Below are 21,180 nucleotides of genomic sequence, written 5' to 3' on the forward strand. Positions count from 1 at the left end.
GGTAGATCCAATACATCGCCTTTTTTTGCCAGAGCCTCCAGACGATTACCACAATTTTCGAGAATATGATCTATAGGTAGAATGGTAATGCTTTCTTCCACTCCTCCATGTTTTATAGATAAATGTCTAGAAAAGCTGTGACACATAAAATTCTTTTTTATGTTACATCTATGTTGGTTTAATATAATATGTAGCTGTTGCAATGTCCGGCCCACGTACTGTTTACCACAGTTACAGGTAATCAGATAGATAACGAACTTAGTCTGACAAGTCATATAGAATTTAAATGGAAATTTTTCTTTTGTATATGAGCTGCAAAATTCTGTGCTCCCGTCTCCAATGCTCTTGCAACAGAGGCACCTTTTCTTTCCACATTTGAAGACTCCTTTAGTCAGTGTTGATTCCTTTGTGGTCTTTTTTTTGGAAATGTTTCTCTTTAGTTTACTCGGAGCGACAATATTCTTCAGTGAGGGGGCTCTTCTAAAGGTAAGTCTTGGTTGAGATGGTATAATTTCTTTCAAATAGGGATCATTTCTCAAAAGTTTCCAATGTTTGCTTAAGATATTCCTTATTTTCTGATGGCCCATTGAATATGTGGTAATAAAATTAACTGGGGATGGACCGGGACCAGATGACAAACAGTCCTCCTGTGTAAGTCCCTGGGCTTTGATGTCTGCAATATTTATGAGTGGTTTGGGATAACCTTTTGGATTATAGATTGTTTATTAAAAGTGCTTAAATCAGTAAAAATTTTTGACGGAATTGGCCATATGGGATATTTTCCTTTCACTTTTTAAAATGTCCACTGAGGAAAGGGACATAACTATTAGAATCAACTGTTTTGAAAAACCTAGACGTTGTGATTTTGTTATTTTCACGAGAGATCAATAAATCCAAAAATTCTATGGTGGTGTCCGATATATTGGGGATAAAATTAATACCCCAGTTATTTTCATTTATCTCACAGATTGCCGTTTTGATCTGTTCAAGGGAGCCTTTCCACAGTATAAACAGGTAATCTATATAGCGTTTATAGATAACAGCATGTTCCTGAAAAAGAGTATTTTTCATTAGATGTTCTTCTACAAAACGGCCCATGAACAAATTTGCATATGAAGGGGCGACCTTGGTCCCCATAGCTGTCCCCCGAATTTGTTGCAAGGTTACCCCATCATAAGTGAATTTTTTTTTTTCTAAAATCAACTTCAAACAATCCATCAAAAAAGTTACTTGTTCTGGGGGTATTCTGGGGTCATCTAAGAAAGACAAGGTAGTTTTCAGACCCAATTCATGTTTAATGTTGCTATAGAGAGCAGACACATCCATAGTTATGAATAGCATATTGTCCTCCCATTGTATATCTTTTAAAAGAATCATAAGACTGAGTGTGTCTTTGCGCAGGATTTCTACGGGTGTCAGAAGCTGTGTAGCCTTCATTGTCTGAAAAATCTGTGCAGTTATCTGTACTGTTGTGGTATTATACACCACTACTTTGTATCAGAACATTTTTACATTCCATGACATGGTATATGTCCTGTTTATTATCTCCTTTTAGTCCTGGAGCTAATCGGTACAAATTTTGTAAGAAATATATCGAACCTGGTTGACAAAATTTGGCAGTTAATGGGACATTATATATATTCACTTATTTAAGTTCTGTAATGCATGACAAAAAGCAATCAGTTGTTCACTGTCATTATAATGCCCCTTTTCATGTGTTCGGAGCTTTCAAATGTAACCTATTTTAATCTATACATACTGTGCACAAGCATATATATATATATATTTTTTTTATTTTTTTTTTTTGTACTTATTGGTTATTTTTTCCATACTATTTTTGTCATCACGTGCCTTGGGCTATATGCACACGAGTTGCGATATATATATATGACATATATATGACCCGTACATTTTTGTGCCACGACTAAGAGCCAGATTAGGCTCGAAACGCATCGGTTTCCTTTCCTTTTTGTGTTTTATGACCATGGATATCTGATGTTTTTAAGTTGATGGAATAAAAGTCAAGTTTTATACATTTTTCCTTTCACATATATGGAGCAGCTGGAGGCCTGTGCTTTTTTGCCCACCCTTTTGTCTACTGGATTCCAGGACCCGGCCCGCTGTTTTCCTGCCCTGCTCTCCGCACCCTATGGGACTTCTGTTCATTCGGCACTACACAGTGGTGAGCTGAATTGGTTTTTCCCCTTCTTTTTTTCAGTCCTACTTAAGCATGCTGATGTTAGACGACTCAACTCGGCCTTTTAACACCTCCTGTGGCAGGGTGAATGCCCACGCATAGCTCTGCAGAAGCTCATGCTCTCTAGAGCGGGGGGGGGGGGGTCAATTTCCAAAATGTAAGGGGATATGATTTAGCTTGTTTATTTCGCCATGCGTTTGACTGGCTGCATTCCTCTAATTACTTCTCCAACCTAGCGGTGGAAGAGGTGCATGCTGCCCCCTGGTCTTTGCCAGCACTACTTCACACTTCTTATGCTAAACTCCCGGTGGGGGTCAAGGGCTCACTGCTACTGCGTGACCATCCGGAATTCTAACAGGATAGATCTTCCCCGTGGCTTAGACTTTGGCTCTCTAAAAGGGTTCGGACGGCGGGGCGACTGATCTATAGTGCTGACCATAGATGGCTCTACCCCAGGGAAATGCTCGATTTGTTAGATCTTCCCTGGTCTCACACTCTATATGATAACCAGGTCCATGCCTTTTGCTCCTCTAGACTGCAGGATCTATCGAAGGAAGCCCCGACTCACATTTTAGATGACATCATAGGTAGTGAATCCCAGAGACAATTGATTTCCGATTTGTATGTAGCATTCCATAATCGCTTTCTAAAAATCGAACCCAAACATGTGTTTTGTACATGGGAGCGGTGGACAGGAGATACAGACATCACTGACGCTATCCTCCGAGGGTGGGATGCAGTACAGAAAAATGTTATCAATGAGAGATGGCAGGAGACTTATTTCAAGGTGGCCCATGCAGCCTTATATGGTTTTAACATTTTGCCCTCCCCATCCTTCCCAGATAGGATCACTAACTGTCCCACACCCCACTTGCAAACATGTATTATGGAGTCGGGGAATGTTCTCACTCAGCCGATTACTGGCGCTTTATACAGTCATACATATGGGATCACTAGGAGGTACGGGTCCCATTCACACCACAGTCCTTGATATTCCACCAGTTACAGTGGGGATCAAAAGTTTGGGCACCCCAGGTAAAAATTTGTATTAATGTGCAAAAAGAAGCCAAGAAAAGATGGCAAAATCTCCAAAATGCATCAAATTACAGATTAGACATTCTTATAATATGTCAACAAAAGTTAGATTTTATTTCCATCATTCACACTTTCAAAATAACAAAAAACAAAAGAATGGTGTCTGCAAAAGTTTGGGCACCCTGCAGAGTTACTATCTTGTACTGCCCCCTTAGGCAAGTATCACAGCTTGTAAACGCTTTTTGTAGCCAGCCAAGAGTCTTCCCACCACGATGTCAGTGGTGGGAAGCTTCGGTGGAGTGCGTGTGTAACCCTGTAAAGGTGCCAATAATAGGAGATGCAAAGTCCATATATAGAACGAAGTATGCAAATCAAGAGAACAAGACTGCACTCACCATAGGCAACTGAACTTTATTGCAGCATACCAGGTAACAAACACAGGTGGATGGAGGGAGGCGGGGGACGTGCACCAGGACAGACTGTTTCACGCCGCTTGAAGAAGCGCCACTTCCGGCGTGAAACAGTCTGTCCTGGTGCACGCCCCCCGCCTCCCTCCATCCACCTGTGTTTGTTACCTGGTATGCTGCAATAAAGCTCCGTTGCCTATGGTGAGTGCAGTCTTGTTCTCTTGATTTGCGTATTTTGAGCTCTACTGCTCTTGGCTTGGACCTCCTGGAAGTCAAAGGAGTTGTTAATGAGGTTGATTGGGAATCTGTGACGGCCAAGCTACACTATATGCTCTTTTGGTTGATGTGGGGCCTGTTTACTTGACCCTTCACCTTTTCCTGACCCAACATCTTTTGTTTTCATGGGTGGTTGGGGGTACTGTGTCTGTGTGTGTGTGTGTGTGTGGGGGGGGGGAGGCCTAATGTTGCTCTAAATAGTGATGTTTTGTTCATTACAATCTTTGTATTGCCCTGGTTGTTGCCCAAGTTATTCTACATCTTGTACAATCATCTCTTTTTGTTTTCTGTTTTGTTTATCGTTTATTGAAAATTGTTTAATAGAAAAAAAATATATGCACACTGGTGGGGAACCACTGAGTTAGGAAACAGACTCTAGCTCAGTTATTCCAACCCATGTGCCTCCAGCTGTTGCAAAACTACAACTTTAAGCATGCACAGTCTGTCAGTGCATTTTGGGAGTTGTAGTTTGGCAACATCTGGAGGGCCACAGTTTGGAGTGGTCTCTAAACTGTGGTCCTCCAGATGTTGCAAAACTACAACTTTCAGCATGCACTGACTGTCTGGGCATTCTGGGAGTTGTACTTTTGCAACATCTGAAGTGACACAGTTTGGAGACCACTACTTAGAGGTCTCCAAACTGTTCTTCCCCAGTTGTTGCATAACTACAACTCCTAGCATGCCCAGACTGTCCAGGCATGCTGGTAGTTGTAGTTCTGCAACATCTGAAGGGACAGCTGGAGGCACACTGGTGGGGAACCACTGAGTTAGGAAACAGACTCTAGCTCAGTGATTCCAACCCGTGTGCCTCCAGCTTTTGCAAAACTACAACTCCCAAAATGCACTGACAGACTGTACATGCTTAAAGTTGTAGTTTTGCAACAGCTGGAGGCACATGGGTTGGAATAACTGAGCTAGAGTCTGTTTCCTAACTCAGTGGTTCCCCACCAGTGTGCCTACAGCTGTTGCAAAACTACAACTTCCAGCATGTACAGTCTGTCAGTGCATTCTAGGAGTTGTAGATTTGCAACAGCTGAAGGTTTGGGGCACCCCTCCAATGTGAATGTACAGGGTACATTCACACGGACGGGGGTTTAAAGTGAGTTTCCTTCTACAAGTTTGAGCTGCGCCAAAATTTCCACCGCAGCTCAAACTTGCAGCGGAAAACTCACTGTGAACCCCCGCCTGTGTGAATGTACCCTAAAAACACTACACTACCACATAATAAAAAGTATAACACTACATATACATATACACCCCCTTACACGTCCCCCCCCCCCAGTAAAAATGAAAAAAACACACCCACATGTGACCCCATTTTGGAAACTACACCCCTCAGGGAACGTTACAAGGGGTATAGTGAGCCTTAACACCCAACAGGTCTTTGAAAAATTTTCGTTAAAGTTGGACGTGAAAATTAAAAATTTGTTTTTTCCCCTGAAATGCTGGTGTTACCCCGAATTTTTTATTTTTACAAGGAGTAATAGGAAAAAAGCCTCCCAAAATTTGTAACCCCATTTTTTCAGTGTATGGAACTACAATGCTCAGAAGAGAAGGAGCGCCATTGGGCTTTTGAAGAGAGAATTAGGCTGGAATTGAAGGCCATGTGCATTTACAAAGCCCCCATGGTCAAGAACAGTGGACCCACCCCCCCACATGTGACACCATTTTGGAAACTACACCCCTCATGGAATGTAATAAGGGGTACAGTGAGCATTTATGCCCCACAGGTGTTTGACAGATTTTTTGAATAGTTAGAGGTAAAAATGAAAAATGTAATTTTTCATTTGTGCAGCCCACTCTTCCAAAGATCTGTCAAATGCCAGAGGGTGACATGTGTGTGTGTGGGGGGGGGGGGGGGGGGGATCTGTTCTGGCATCACTGGGGGCTTTGTAAACACACATGGCCCCTGACTTCCATTCCAACCAAATTCTCTCTCCAAAAGCCCAATGGTGCTCCTTCTCTTCTGAGCATTGTAGTTTGCCTGCAGAGCACTTTACATCCACATATGAGGTATTTCCTTACTCGAGAGAAAGGGGGTTACAAATTTTGGGGGGCATTTTCTCCTATTACTCCTTGTGAAAATGAAAAGTTTGGGGTAACACCAGCATTTTAGTGTTAAAAACCAAATTTTTCATTTTCAATTCCCATTTTAACGAAAGTTCGTCAATCACCTGTGGAGTGTTAAGGCTCACTATACCCCTTGTTATGTTCCTTGAGGGGTGTAGTTTCCAAAATAGTATGCCATGTGTTTTTTTTTTTTACTGTTCTTGCATCATGGGGGCTTCCTAAATGGGACATGCCCCCCAAAAACCATTTCAGCGAAATTCCCTCTCCAAAATGCCATTGTCTCTCCTTCCCTTCTGAGCCCTCTAGTGCACCCACAGAGCACTTTACATCCACATATGAGGTATTTCCTTACTCAAGAGAAAAATAATTACAAGTTTTGGGGGCCTTTTTACCTTTTACCCCTTGTAAAAATAAAAAAAAAATGGGGCTACAATAAAATGTTAGTGTAAAAAATGGAGATTTTGATTTTTCTCCTCCATTTTTCTGTTACTCCTGTGAAGCATCTAAAGGGTTAACAAACTTTTTGAATGTAATTTTGAATACTTGGACAGTTTTCATAATGGGGTCCATTATAGGGGATTTCCAACATAAACACCCTCAAATTCACTTCTAAACATAACTGGTCGCTGAAAAATTCTGATTTGGAAAAATTAGAAAATTGCTGTTATACTTTGAAGCCCTCTGATGTCTTCAAAAAGTAAAAACATGTCAACTTTATGATGCAAACATAAAGTAGACATATTGTATATGTGAATCAATATATAATTTATTTGGAATGTCTATTTTCCTTACAAAAAGAGAGCTTCAAAGTTAGAAAAATGCCAAATTTTCAATTTTTTTCTGATATTTTAGAATTTTTCACCAAGAAATGATGCAAGTATTGACGTAAATTTACCACTAACATAAAGTAGAATATGTCACGAAAAAACTATCTCGGAATCAAATTCATAAGTAAAATTGTATTAAGTAAAAGCATCAAAGAGTTATTAATACATAACATGATAGAGGTCATATTTGCAAAAAATGCTCCTTAGGGCTATAATGGGTTCCATTCCCAAGGGGTTAAAAGGCATACAAGGGTCCTGATGGTATCATTAAAGGGGTACTCGGGTGGAAAAACAATTTTTTAAATCAACTGGTGCTAAAAAGTTAAACTGATTTGTAAATTACTTCTATTTAAAAATCTTAATCCTTCCAGTAATTATTAGCCGCTGTATGCTCCACAGGAAGTTCTTTTCTTTTTGAGTTTCTTTTCTGTCTGACCACAGTGCTTTCTGCTGACACCTCTGTCCATGTCAGGAGATGCTCAGTCAATCACTGGTGTCCCGCCCCAGTCAGTGATTGGCTGAGCAGCAATTTGACAAATCTGTGTAGTGAAGCATGGCAGAGACCTGGTACCATGATACCGGAGGCTGTGGGGAAATGATGGAGGTGAGTAGAGGCTTTTTAATTTTATCAGAAAGCCTGGGCACATTTCTTCATTTATTTATTTTTTGCTGGATAACCCCTCTAAGACAACTGCATGTTTGTGTTTAAGCAAGATATAACAAATATACATTATACATTAGTTTTAGTGATTCAGATGTGAATTCTTACAGGACTCCAATGCTGGCCTTTCTAAGTCACATTAAATTGCCCCAAACTTTTGTGAATAGCTGTGAATCGGATGAGAGAACTGTGAATAAAAGTGTGAACTCTCATTCTGTTTCATAGAAACTGTTACTCTTTTCTTCCTATAATGCAAATACAAAGATAAGTGTCTTAATTAGGTTTTTCTGCCTCCCCTTTTTCATTACTCGCCAAAGCTACTTGTAAAGCATTTTAATGCTTTATACAGTCTTTGTTTTTAACTCGGACATGTTGGCTACTTGATAATGAAGAAATTATCATAAGAACCTCATTTTTAATGGCTGGCACAGAGTGAATAAATAATAAAAATCTTCTGAATGGAAGCAGATCAGCAACTTACAGAAACACAGACATTAAAAAGGCTACCTACATTTATGCATTAATGGGCGCTCACAAATTAAACTAAAATATGTTTCAGGTAATAATTGAGATGAAATCACCATCTGGCCTAAATTAGCCAAAACATTTTAATGGATCAGGCCATGCCTCAGGACTCCAATCCACAACATTTAACGCAATTACGTAATATTTAATTCATTTCTCAGTAGGAATTTAAAGGATGATTAGAGTTCATTTTATTTCTTCTAGGGATATCTTAATTACAGCTGTAGCCTTGACCATACACGCTGTGTTAATGCCAATATGGACTAAGTCACTTATGTTTCTTAAGACATCTTTCACAGTTCAGAAGACTATGAATCATATTGGCTGCTGTAGGATTAATGTGACATTGAAATAGTCTTTTTAAATGTGCCCTTCTTAATATTTCAAGGTGTGAAGTTTGCCTTAATTGTTTTAGGAGAAGATAAATTGTAGTAATTATTAAAAGAGATAGTCGCCAATATATCTCTGCACATGCATGTTTACAATCATCTCCACTTTGGGATCATAAGCTGCACAATTAAAAAAATTAACAATGGAATGCACAGATTTTAATAATGCCTATTTTTCATCTTTCAATTTTCTAATTTTTTATTGCCTAATTTTACAGAACAATAAACAGAGAAAAAAAAGCCTTAATAGACAATTGTACAGAGAGGTTACATTGGATGCCATGGAATAATGAAATACTCGTGGCTAATACTAAAAGGACAGAGAACTAAGTGAGCAAATGAAAAATCTTATTTTAGACCATATCAGTTTTATTGGCACACTTTTTTCCAGTCCAGCAACAAAATCATATACGGTGCAAAAATGAGCTGTCGTCACTATCTGACTCCGGACGGCTCATTTAAATGACTGAGATGCAGCGTGGGTTTGGCGGTGATACGGCAGAGGCCGATTTTTAAATTTCCCAGCCAGGGGCGGCAGCTGTATGCCCAAAATGTAGTCTAAATGTAGCCTAATTAAATTCAATATAAAAGGAACAGTCAGCACCACTCAACCTGTGGGGTCACGTCACTCAAAGGCTGGATCCTTTTCAAAGGTGAGCGGCATGCAGCAGACTATCCGGTGCTCGTGTAAAGCGAAGCAGTTGCGATATCTAGTAGAAAGAAGAACAACAAGGCACTTTGGAAACTTCATGCAACCTGCAGCTTTGTTGCTGGGAGTGGGGCACACGAGGATGCACAAACCAACAGACAGTGCTGTCTGTTGGTTTGTGCATCCTCGTGTACCCCGCTCCCAGCAATAAAGCTGCAGGTTGCATGAAGTTTCCAGAGTGCCGTGTTGTTCTTCTTTCCACTAAATGTGCCTAAGCCTAGAAATGAGTCTGTTAGGCTCATTGAAAGAACAGCGGCAATATCATGTGAGGATATGTGGGAAAAGTTAGTGCCTCAGTTGCATTCCCATCACTACCTTCTTTTATTGGAGATTGACTTTTCTATTTTCTATGTTATTGTTCTTTGTGTATATACACCGATCTTTATTATTAGCTGTTTGTGTCATGTGCTTTATGTGCCTCCTGTATTATGATGTTCCTTCACTATAGAACTTTGTCTATATTTTACTTTATAGATTATTTTTGTATATCACTAGTAGTCATTAATCCCCTTAAGGACCAGGCCACTTTCCACTGTAGGACCAGAGCGTTTTTTGCACATCTGACCACTTTCACTTTAAGCATTAATAACTCTGGGATGCTTTTACCTTTCATTCTGATTCCGAGATGGTTTTTTCGTGACATATTCTACTTTATGATAGTGGTAAATTTTTGTCGATACTTGCATCATTTCATGGTGAAAAATTCCCAAATTTGATGAAAAAATTTAAAATTTAGCATTTTTCTAACTTTGAAGCTCTCTGCTTGTAAGGAAAATGAATATTCCAAATAAATTATATCTTGATTCACATAAACAATATGTCTACTTTATAGTTGCATCATAAAGTTGACATCTTTTTACTTTTGGAAGACATCAGAGGGCTTCAAAGTATAGCAGCAATTTTCCAATTTTTCACAAAATTTTCTAAAGCGGAATTTTTCAGGGACGAGTTCAGTTTTGAAGCGTATTTGAAGAGCCTTCTTATTAGGAATACCCCACAAATGATGCCATTATAAAAACTGCACCCGTAAAAGTATTCAAAATGACATTCAGTAAGCGTGTTAACCCTTTAGGTGTTTCACAGGAATAGCAGCAAAGTGAAGGAGAAAATTCAAAATCTTAAATTTTTACACTCGCATGTTCTTGTAAACCCAGTTTTTGAATTTTTACAAGGGGTAAAAGGAAAGAAATCTTCCTAAAATTTGTAACCCAATTTCTCTCGAGTAAGGAAATACCTCATATGTGTATGTCAAGTGTTCGGTGGGCGCAGTAGAGGGCTCAGAAAGGAAGGAGCGACAGTCGGATTTTGGAGAGTGAGTTTTTCTGAAATGGTTTTTGGGGGGCATGTCCCATTTAGGAAGCCCCTATGGTGTCAGGACAGCAAGAAAAAAACATGGCATACTATTTTGTAAACTACACCCCTCAAGGAACGTAACAAGGGGTCCGCTGAGCCTTAACACCCCACAGGTGTTTGACGACTTTTCGTTAAAGTTGGATGTGTAAATGAAAAATTAAATTTTTCACTAAAATGCTGGTTTCCACCAAATTTTGCATTTTTACAAGGGGTAATAGGAGAAAATGCCCCCCAAAATTTGTAACCCCATCTCTTCTGAGTATGAAAATACCCCATGTGTGGGTGTCAACTGCACTGCGGGCGCACTACAATGCTCAGAAGAGAAGGAGTCACATTTGGATTTTGGAAAGCACATTTTGCTGAAATGGATTTTGGGGGGCATGTCCCATTTGGGAAGCCCCTATGGTGCCAGAACAGCAAAAAAAAAACACATGGCCTACAATTTTGGAAACTACACCCCTCAAGGAACGTAACAAGGGGTCCGCTGAGCCTTAACACCCCACAGGTGTTTGACGACTTTTCGTTAAAGTTGGATGTGTAAATGAAAAATTAAATTTTTCACTAAAATGCTGGTTTCCACCAAATTTTGCATTCTTACAAGGGGTAATAGGAGAAAATGCTCCCCAAAATTTGTAACCCCATCTCTTCTGAGTATGAAAATGCCCCATGTGTGGGTGGCAAGTGCACTGCGGGCGCACTACAATGCTCAGAAGAGAAGGAGTCAAATTTGGCTTTTGGAAAGCACATTTTGCTGAAATGGATTTTGGGGGGCATGTCCAATTTAGGAAGCCCCTATGGTGCCAGAACAGCAAAAAAAATACCCACATGGCCTACTATTTTGGAAACTACACCCCTCAAGGAACGTAACAACCGGTCCGCTGAGCCTTAACACCCCACAGGTGTTTGACGACTTTTCGTTAAAGTTGGATGTGTTAATGATTTTTTTTTCACTAAAATGCTGGTTTTCCACAAAATTTTACATTTTTACAAGGGATAATAGGAGAAAATGCCCCCCAAAATTTGTAACCCCATCTCTTCTGAGTATGAAAATACCCCATGAGTAAACGTCAACTGCACTGCGGGCGCACTACAATGCTCAGAAGAGGAGTCACATTTGGCTTTCGGAAAGCACATTTTGCTGAAATGGATTTTTGGGGGGTATGTCCCATTTAGGAAGCCCCTATGGTGCCAGAACCAAAAAAAACACATGGCCTATTATTTTGGAAACTACACCCCTCAAGGAACATAACAAGGGGTCCGCTGAGCCTTAACACCCTACAGGTGGTTGATGACTTTGGATATGTAAATGATTTTTTTTTTTTTTTTACTAAAATGCTGGTTTTTCCCCAAATTTTACATTTTTAAAATGGGTAATAGTAGAAAATGCCCCCCAAAATGTGTAACCCCATCTCTTCTGAGTATGGAAATACCCCATGTGTGGATGTCAAGTGCACTTTGGGCGCACTACAATGCTCAGAAGAGAAGGAGTCACATTTACAAATTTAGCTGAAATGGGGGGGGGGGGGGGGCAGGTCGCATTTAGGAAGCCCCTATGGTGCCAGGACAGCAACTAAAAAAAAACACATGATGTACTATTTCGGAAACTACATCCCTCAAGGAACATAACAAGGGGTACAGTGAGTCTTAAGACCCCACAGGTGTTTGATAAATATTCATGAAGTGGGATGTGAAAATGAAAAATTTGAGTTTTTTACACTAAAATGCTGGGGTTACCCCAAATTTTTCATTTTCACAAGTGGTAAAAGGAGAAAATGTCATTGTAAATGTGTAAATACATTTCTTTGGAGTAAGGACATACTTCAAGTCTGGGCGTAAACAGCTTGCACACTGGTCTCAAAGGAGCAGGTCACATTCAGGGTCCTTGAGCTTGTGCTTTGCGGCCTATGGAGCCAGAACAGTGGGACCCCCCCTCAATTACATTACATGGGGTAAATAACTGGGGTACACTAAATAACTAAAATGGGGTACAGTGGGACATAAAATTATAAAACAGGTTATGTTCCCAGAATGATGACCCAGAGCATAGCCAAAACAAAAAAATATGCCCGCCCCAAACCCTATGCTCTGAATCATCATTCTGGGAATGTGATGTGTGTGGCCGTCCCTAATCTGTTGCCTCAAATGCGCATCCCGCTCAGGTGGAGAGAGAGTGCTGCGCAGTTGAGGCAAAAAAAAAGTCCCCGATGATAGTGACTCAGTGACCCATGACCCAGAGAAAAAAATACCCCCAGAGGTCTTATCAGTTTTTTTTTATTTTTTTAGATGAGTTTTTTTTGGGCAATTTAGTGGTTTATGGGGTTAAAATTTGGAATGTACTCTGGACTTGGTACATTGGGGTCAAATTATGGAAAATTAAAATGAAAAGGGAAAATTTAGTACTGCATGGAAGTGTGATACTCCCTGAAGCAGTTTTTAATGCAGAGGCCTGGATGATCGGGGCAAGTGTCACACTGAGTGGTGGTGTCCTTCCATATCCCCCTCCTGTAACACACTCTGCATTTTTTCTGGGATCGTCCCTTCTTTCCAGTGTGGGGGACCTCACCTGGAAAGTGTTGGCCTTGGATGATCCTGGCACCTATAAATCCAGTTTCTTAAGAAGTCCGGCCTGCTCTTTCCCGGTCTCCAAAGATCAGGACCTTTAGGACTTCTTCTTGGAACTGGAGGAATGTACCTGTGTTGCCAGCGTACTGGGACAGTACAAAAGCGTTGTACATGGCAACCTGTACCAAGTAGACCGCAACGTTTTTGTACCATACCTGTGTTTTTCGCATGGCATTATATGGCTTGAGGACTTGATCAGAGAGATCAACTCCCCCCATATACCGATTGTAGTCCAGAATACAATCGAGCTTGAGGACCGGTGTTTTGGTACCTCGCAAAGCGACAGGTGAGCTGCCGTTACCATGAATAGTGGTCAGCATAAGGACATCCCTCTTATCCTTATACCTGACCAGCAACAGGTTTTCATTGGTAAGGGCACTCACCCTTGGGCATAGGTGTCTGCAGAAAATTTAGAGGGAGGCCTCTCTGGTTTTTCCGCACGGTCCCACAAGCGCACGTGGATCTGGCGACAAGGGATGGAAAGAGAGGGATGTTGGTATAAAAGTTGTCCACGTACACGTGGTAACCCTTATCCAGCAATGGGTGCACAAGCTCCCAAATGATTTTCCCGCTAACACCCAGAGTGGGGGAACAATCTGGGGGCTCAATACGGGAATCTCTTCCCTCATACATTCTAAACTTGAGAGTGTACCCGGAAGTACTCTCACAAAATTTATAGAGCTTCACGCCATACCGCACCTGCTTCGAGGGAATATACTGGCGGAAGATGAGTCTCCTCTTAAAACTGATAAGAGACTCATCAACCGAGAGCTCCCTGAGGGGTACGTAGGCCTCAAAAAATTTGGCCCCAAAGAGATCGATGACCGGCCTCACTTTGTAAAGCCGGTCATAGGTGGGATCACCTCGGGTGGACATGCCTCATTATCTGCATAATGGAGGCATTTCTGAATGGCCTCGGACCACCTCCGTGCCATGGCCATACTGTAAAGCGGGGTCTGGTAGAAGATGTCCCCACTCCAGTACTGCCTGACACTTGGTTTTTTGACCAGGCCCATATGCAGCAAGAGGCCCCAAAATGTCCTAATTTCTGCTGCATCATGGCGTACCATTCATTGGGCCTGGCCAAAACAGTATCAGGGTGGTGAGCGATGTCTGCCTGGCGTACAGATTTGTCTGCTCCACCATGTGTGTGTTTGTGGGCGGGGGGGGGGGGGTGAGTATGTAGTGTGTGTGATTGCTGTAACTGTATGGGGGGAAAAAAAGCGCTGCGGCAAAAAACAAAAAATGGGGGGAGGGGGGGCCCAAATGCAGCGCCCTGAACCCCTAATAGGGCCCGGGTCACACTAAAAAAATTGTGGCAGACCCTTTAGGTCCTATTAGGGGGTCAGGGGGGGGGGACATTTTTTTAAACTTTTCTTTTACACTTTTTTTTTACTTTACTGGTTAACCCTACCTGTCCCTGGGGCGGTACTCTCTCCCTGCTCTAAGGGGGGTCTTCCTCTGTGAGGGGCTCTGATCTTCACAAAGGGGGGGGGGGTCCCATGAGAAGGGGCCGTTAACCCCTCCCCTGCCAGCTGCTATTGATCGTCCGGCCAATAGCAGCGTTCCTGGGGGGAGGGGGACGAAATCGCCACCTCCCCATAGATACAGAGGGTGATAGGGGGTGTATTCTACACCCCCGATCACCTTGTATCTCCGGGTCAGCAGGTCACACGTGACCCGCATCACCGGAATAGCCGAAAATTGCAAGTGTGAATTCACTTGCGATTTTCGGCGATCGCCTACATGAGTGATGACCCCCCTGGGCATTGGCGCGGGGTGCCTGCTGATCGATATCAGCAGTCACCCCGGTCCGGTCCCCGCCTGGCGCTCGGCAGGGACCGAAATTCCCATGGGCGTACAGGTATGCCCTTGGTCCTTAAGTACCAGGGAGCAAAGGCGTACCTGTATGCCCTTGGTCCTTAAGGGGTTAAAACTTGTTTAAGGCGAAACAAGAAAATATTTGTGGGGCAAAATTGGAAAAAAAAATGCCATTTTGTAAATTTTAGGGACTTCCGATTCTATGCAGTGCACTTTTTGGTAAAAATGACACCATATCTTTATTTTGTGGGTCTACAAGGATATCTAATTTACATAGTTTTTATTTTTTATTTTACTACTTTAAAAAAATTATAACTACATGCAGCAAAATTAGTATGTGTAAAATTGTTATCTTCTGACCCCTATAACTTTTTTTTATTTTTTCCATATACAGGGATGTATGATGGCTCATTTTTTGTGCTTTAATCTGAAGTTTTTATCGGTACCATTTTGTTTAGATGGGACTTTTTGATCACTTTTTATCCAAATTTTTAGGGTATACAAATTGACCAATAATACACAATTTTGGACTTTGGATTTTTTTTTTTATACGTGTACGCCATTGACCATGTGGTTTATTTAACATTATATTTTTATAATTCAGACATATGTGGGGATACCACATATGTTTATTATTTCCTTTTTTTTTTCAAATGGGAAAAGGGGGGTGATTCAAACTTTTATTACTGAAGGGGTTAAAGGGGTACTCCGGTGGAAAACTTTTTAATTTAATCAACTGGTGCCAGAAAGTTAAACAGATTTGTAAATTACTTCTATTAAAATAATCTTAATCCTTCCAGTGCTTATTAGCTGCTGAATACTACAGAAGAAAATCTTTTCTTTTTGGAACACAGAGCTCTCTGCTAACATCTCTGTCCATTTTAAGAACTGTCCAGAGTAGGAGAAAATGGCCATTGCAAACATATGCTGTTCTGGTCAGTTCCTAACCGGCAACAGTTTTCTCCCATTTTAGACGCCATGTTCAACTTTGATCGCGGCACGTAAAGGGTTAATACCAGACATCAGCCCGATCGACGTTGTCCGGTATTAGCCGCAGATCCTGGTTGCTTATAGCAACCAGGAACTGCCAGGTATGAAGCACGCTCAGCCCATGAGCGCACTTCCCTTTTCGGGAGCCGGGGCAGGACGTAAACATATGTCCTGCGTCATTAACTCCTTGTGTCTGGTATTGTGCCAAGGGACTGGCGCAAGGCGAATGTGGTACCAATCTTCAAAAAGGGCTCTAGGTCTTCCCCAGGAAACTATAGACCGGTAAGTTTAACGTGCATTGTGGGTAAATTGTTTGAAGGACTTATAAGGGATTACATACAGGAATACATAGGGGATAATTGTATTTTAAGTGATAGCCAGCATGGGTTTACTAAGGATAGAAGTTGTCAAACCAATCTAATTTGCTTTTATGAAGATGTGAGTAGATGCCTTGACACAGGAATGGCTGTGGATATAGAGGGGCTTTTACTAATCTTTTACTATGTAGTCTGGTTTTTACCCTGTTTTTTTCTACTTCATTTTTGACTATGTGCGACAAATTTACTAAATTGTTGCACAGCATTAATAAATTTGGCACACATAGGCAAAAGTGGGAAATTTACTTAATGTAGTAGAAAAAATAGTCTGTTCCTTTTTCCTGCTGTCTGAATAGGTTTGGCTGCTAGGTTTCCTTCTGGATCTTTTGTTTTTGAGCTTTTTTTTTTTAGCTTTTTCACCACATCTAAATAATTCAATAACTAAATTGTAGTCATGGCTCAGAATAGTGGTAAACGGCGTTTAGTGTGTGTGTGTGTGTTTATAAAAAAATTTTAACACAGTTTTTTTCTCCCTAAATGTACTTACACTTTTTTTTTGGTTACTTCTTCTACAGATCCGTGTATCCTGTGGACTCCTTCGGATTCGGTGGGCTACTTCGACTACCAGCGTTTTTCTTTGCTTGATGTTAATAAAATGGTTAATGAGGGTTTGTGGGGGAGTGTTTTTTTGTAATAAATTTTTTTTAAAACCTGTTGTGTTTGTTTGTTTTTACTTTACTAGACAGGCTTAGTAGTAGAAGCTGTCTTATAGAAGGAGTCCATTACTAAGCCGGGCTTAGCGTTAGCCACAAAAACAGCTAGCGCTAACCCCCAATTATTACCCCGGTACCCAACACCACAGGGGTGCCGGGAAGAGCCAGTACCAACAGGCCCGGAGCGTCAAAAATGGCGCTCCTGGGCCTAGGTGGTAACAGGCTGGCGTTATTTAGGCTGGGGAGGGCTAGTAACAATGGTCCTCGCCCACCCTGGTAACGTCAGGCTGTTACTATTTGGTTGGTATTTGGCTGAGAATAAAAATAGGGGGGACCCTATGTGTTTTTTAAAAATATTTAATTATTTATTTAAAAAAAAAACCGCATAGGGTCTCAGCCAAATACCAACCAAACAGTAACAGCCTGACGTTACCAGGGTGGGCGAGGACCATTGTTACTGGCCCTCCCCAGCCTAAATAACGCCAGCCTGTTACTGCCTAGGCCCAGGAGCGCCATTTTTGACGCTCCAGGCCTGTTGTTACCGGCTCTTCCCGGCACCCCTGTGGCGTTGGGTACCGGGGGTAACAATAGGGGGTTAGTGCTAGCTGTTTTTGTGGCTAACGCTAAGCCCAGCTTAGTAATGGACTCCCTCTGTAAGACAGCTTCCACTACTAAGCCTGTTTAGTAAAGTAAGGAAAAAACACAACAGGTTTTAAAAAAATTTTATTACAAAAAACACTCCCCCACAAGCCCTCGTTAACCATTTTATTAAAATCAAACAAAGAAAAATGCTGGTCATCGAAGTAGTCCACCGAATCCGAAGAAGTCCACAGGATACACGGATCTGAAATGAAAAAAAAAATGGGTTAGTACATTTATTATCACCTGCTCACACATCTCCCGCCCCACATGACTACAACTGCCAGCATGCCCTTACAGTAAGGACATGCTGGGAGTTGTAGTTGAGTGGTGCAGGAGATGTGTGTGCAAGTGACAAGCTTGTCCCCTGCCCCCAGCTGCAGGACTACAACTCCCAGCATGCCCTTACAGTAAGGTGGGGCGAAGGCCGGGCACAGTGTTTCCCAACCTGGGACTTGTAGTTTTGCAACATCTGGAGGCACCCTGGTTGGGAAACACTGTTTTAGGCCAGTGTTTCCCAACCAGGGTGCCTCCAGATGTTGCAAAACTACAACTCCCAGCATGCCTGGACAGCCAAAGGCTGTCTAGGCATGCTGGGAGTTGTAGTCTTGCAACATCTGGAGGCACCCTGGTTGGGAAACACTGTTTCAGGCCAGTGTTTCCCAACCAGGTTGCCTCCAGATTTTGCAAAACTACAACTCCCAGCATGCCTGGACAGTCAAAGGCTGTCTAGGCATGCTGGGAGTTGTAGTCTTGCAACATCTGGAGGCACCCTGGTTGGGAAACACTGGCCTAAAACAGTGTTTCCCAACCAGGGTGCCTCCAGATGTTGCAAAACTACAACTCCCAGCATGCCTGGACAGCCAAAGGCATGCTGGGAGTTGTAGTCTTGCAACATCTGGAGGCACCCTGGTTGGGAAGCTTGGGCAACTTACCGGCTTCTGTAGGATCCAGCGCTGCACGACACTGCCGCGCGACACTGCCGCGCGACAGTGCCGCCCGACTTTCTCCGTCACCGTTCGTCGCTGGAGCCTCGGAAGGGTAAGTGAACGTCTTCGCCAGTCCCCTTCAGCTGTTTCGTTTTACAACAGCTGCAGGACTACAGTTTACAGACCACAAACCAGTCGTCTGCAAACTGTGGCCCTCCAGCTGTTGCAAAACTACAACACCCAGCATGCCCTGACAGCCAAAGCCTTTGGCTCTCAGGGCAGGAGCCCGGGCTGAGATTACAGTGCAGCCACCCGGGCTCCTCATACGGCCTCCCCGCTAACCCCCCCCCTTGTCTCCCGCCCGCGCCGCTCAGCTCCCGCTGCTACAAGACTACAACTCCCAGCGTGTCCTCACTGTAAGGGCATGCTGGGACTTGTAGTCTTGCAACAGCAGACAGATGGAAGTTGTGCGGCGCTGGCAGGTGAGAGGGGGGGATGTAAATCACTGCAGTGTCCCGGTAGCGCAGTGAGGGTAGCGGGGAGAAAGTATGTCGGAGCCCGGGCGGCAGTAGCTTTTCCTGCTCCATGTTGGAGCTGGAGTAAATTTTGTCATTTTTTACGGCCGTTGCGACAGTTTATTGCGCAACTGCGACTGTCTCAGTTAATAAATTCCTGACCACTGCAAGTAAAAACTGAAAACTTGCGTAAATTAAGCAGGGAAAAAAAAATTGACTTTCTAGCTCTTGCTAGAGAAAGTCGCACAAAAAATAGTGTGGGCGCAATTGCGACAATTTTGCGCCAAAAATAGTCAGAAAAAAATGACTAAACCCCTTAGTTAATGCCCCTCTAAGTGTTTCTGGATTTTGCTAAAGCGTTTGATACTGTCCCTCATAGACGTCTGACGGGTAAGTTAAGGTTTTTGGGTTTGGAAATTTTAGTTTGTAACTGGATTGAACACTGGCTCATGGATCGTACCCAGAGAGTGGTGGTCAATGATTCGTACTCTGATTGGTCCCCAGTAATTAGTGGTGTACCCTAATTCAGTACTGGGCCCGCTGCTATTTAATTTATTTATCAATGATATAGAGGATGGTATTAACAGCTCTGTTTCTATCTTTGCAGATGACACCAAGCTTTGTAGCACAGTACAGTCTATAGAGGATGTGTATAGGTTACAAGATGACTTGGATAGACTAAGTGTCTGGGCATCCACTTGGCAAATGAGGTTCAGTGTGGATAAATGTAAAGTTATGCATCTGGGTACTAATAACCTGCATGCATCGTATGTCTTAGGGGGGATTAAATAGCATGCAAAGTCAGGCTGCTGCTTCCAAAGCCGGAAGGATATTGTCATGTATAAAAAGAGGCATGGACTCAAGGGACAGGGACATAATATTCCCCCTTTATAAAGCATTGGTACGGCCTCACCTGGAATATGCTGTTCAGTTTTGGTCACCAGTCCATAAAAGGGACACTGTGGAGCTGGAAAGGGTGCAGAGACGCGCGACTAAACTAATATGGGGCATGGAACATCTTAGCTATGAGGAGCGATTAAAGGAGTTACAATTGTTTAGTCTTGAGAAGAGACGTTTAAGGGGGATATGATAAACGTATATAAGTATATAAATGGCCCATACAAAAAATATGGAGAAAAACTGTTCCAGGTTAAACCCCCCAAAGGTTTACCATAAGAACTGTGAACTTATGGAACAGTCTACCTCAGGAACTGGTCACAGCAGGAAAAATTAACAGCTTTAAAACAGGATTAGATACATTCCTGGAACAAAATAATGTTAATGCTTATGAAGAAATATAAAATCCCATAATTTCCCCAATATCGCGCCACACCCCTACCCTTCAATTCCCTGGTTGAACTTGATGGACGTATGTCTTTTTTCCACCGTACTATGTAACTATGTGGACAAAGGGCGTATGCATACGCTCTCACGTCCCATCACTAAAGGACGGAGGGCGTATCCATACGCCCTCTGCATTCCCGATCACCGCCGCTCGCCGGGCGGTGATTGGAACGGGATGACTGCTGATATCTATCAGCAGGCATCCAGTGGAGTTCATTTCCCCCGATCTGGCCACCGATCGAAGTCGGGGCAGAGCGGGGGGACACGGGCGGCGAGGAGGGAACATGGCCCGACTTACCCGGACCGGCAGTGGTGGCGGAGTCGGCTTCCCAGAGCAGCGGCGGCAGCAGGAGGAGCGGTGGCCGGAAAGTGCGGCGGAGTGAAGATCGCGGTAAGTGATCTTCTCTGTGGCCTTCTAAAAGCTGCAAAACTACAACTCCCAGCATGCCCCCACAGCCAAAGGCTGTCTGGGCATGCTGGGAGTTGTAGTTTTGCAACATCTGGAGGATCACAGTTTGGAGACCAGTGTGTAGTGGTCCTCCAGATGTTGCAAAACTACAACTTTCAGCATGCACTGACTATCTGGGCATGCTGGGAGTTGTAGTTTTGAAACATCTGAAGTGGCACAGTTTGGAGAACACTATACGGTGGTCTCTAAACTGTAGCCCTCCAGATGTTGCAAAACTGCAATTCCCAGCATGGCCAGACAGTCAGGGATGCTGGGAATGTAGTTCTGTAATATCTGGCCCTTCATATGTTGCAGAACTACAACTTCCAGCATGCCTGGACAGTCTGGGCATGCTTGGAGTCGTAGTTTTGCAACATCTGGAGGGCTACAGTT

Source organism: Hyla sarda, chromosome 4 (assembly GCF_029499605.1).
Source record: "Hyla sarda isolate aHylSar1 chromosome 4, aHylSar1.hap1, whole genome shotgun sequence".
Taxonomy (NCBI): Eukaryota; Metazoa; Chordata; class Amphibia; order Anura; family Hylidae; genus Hyla; species Hyla sarda.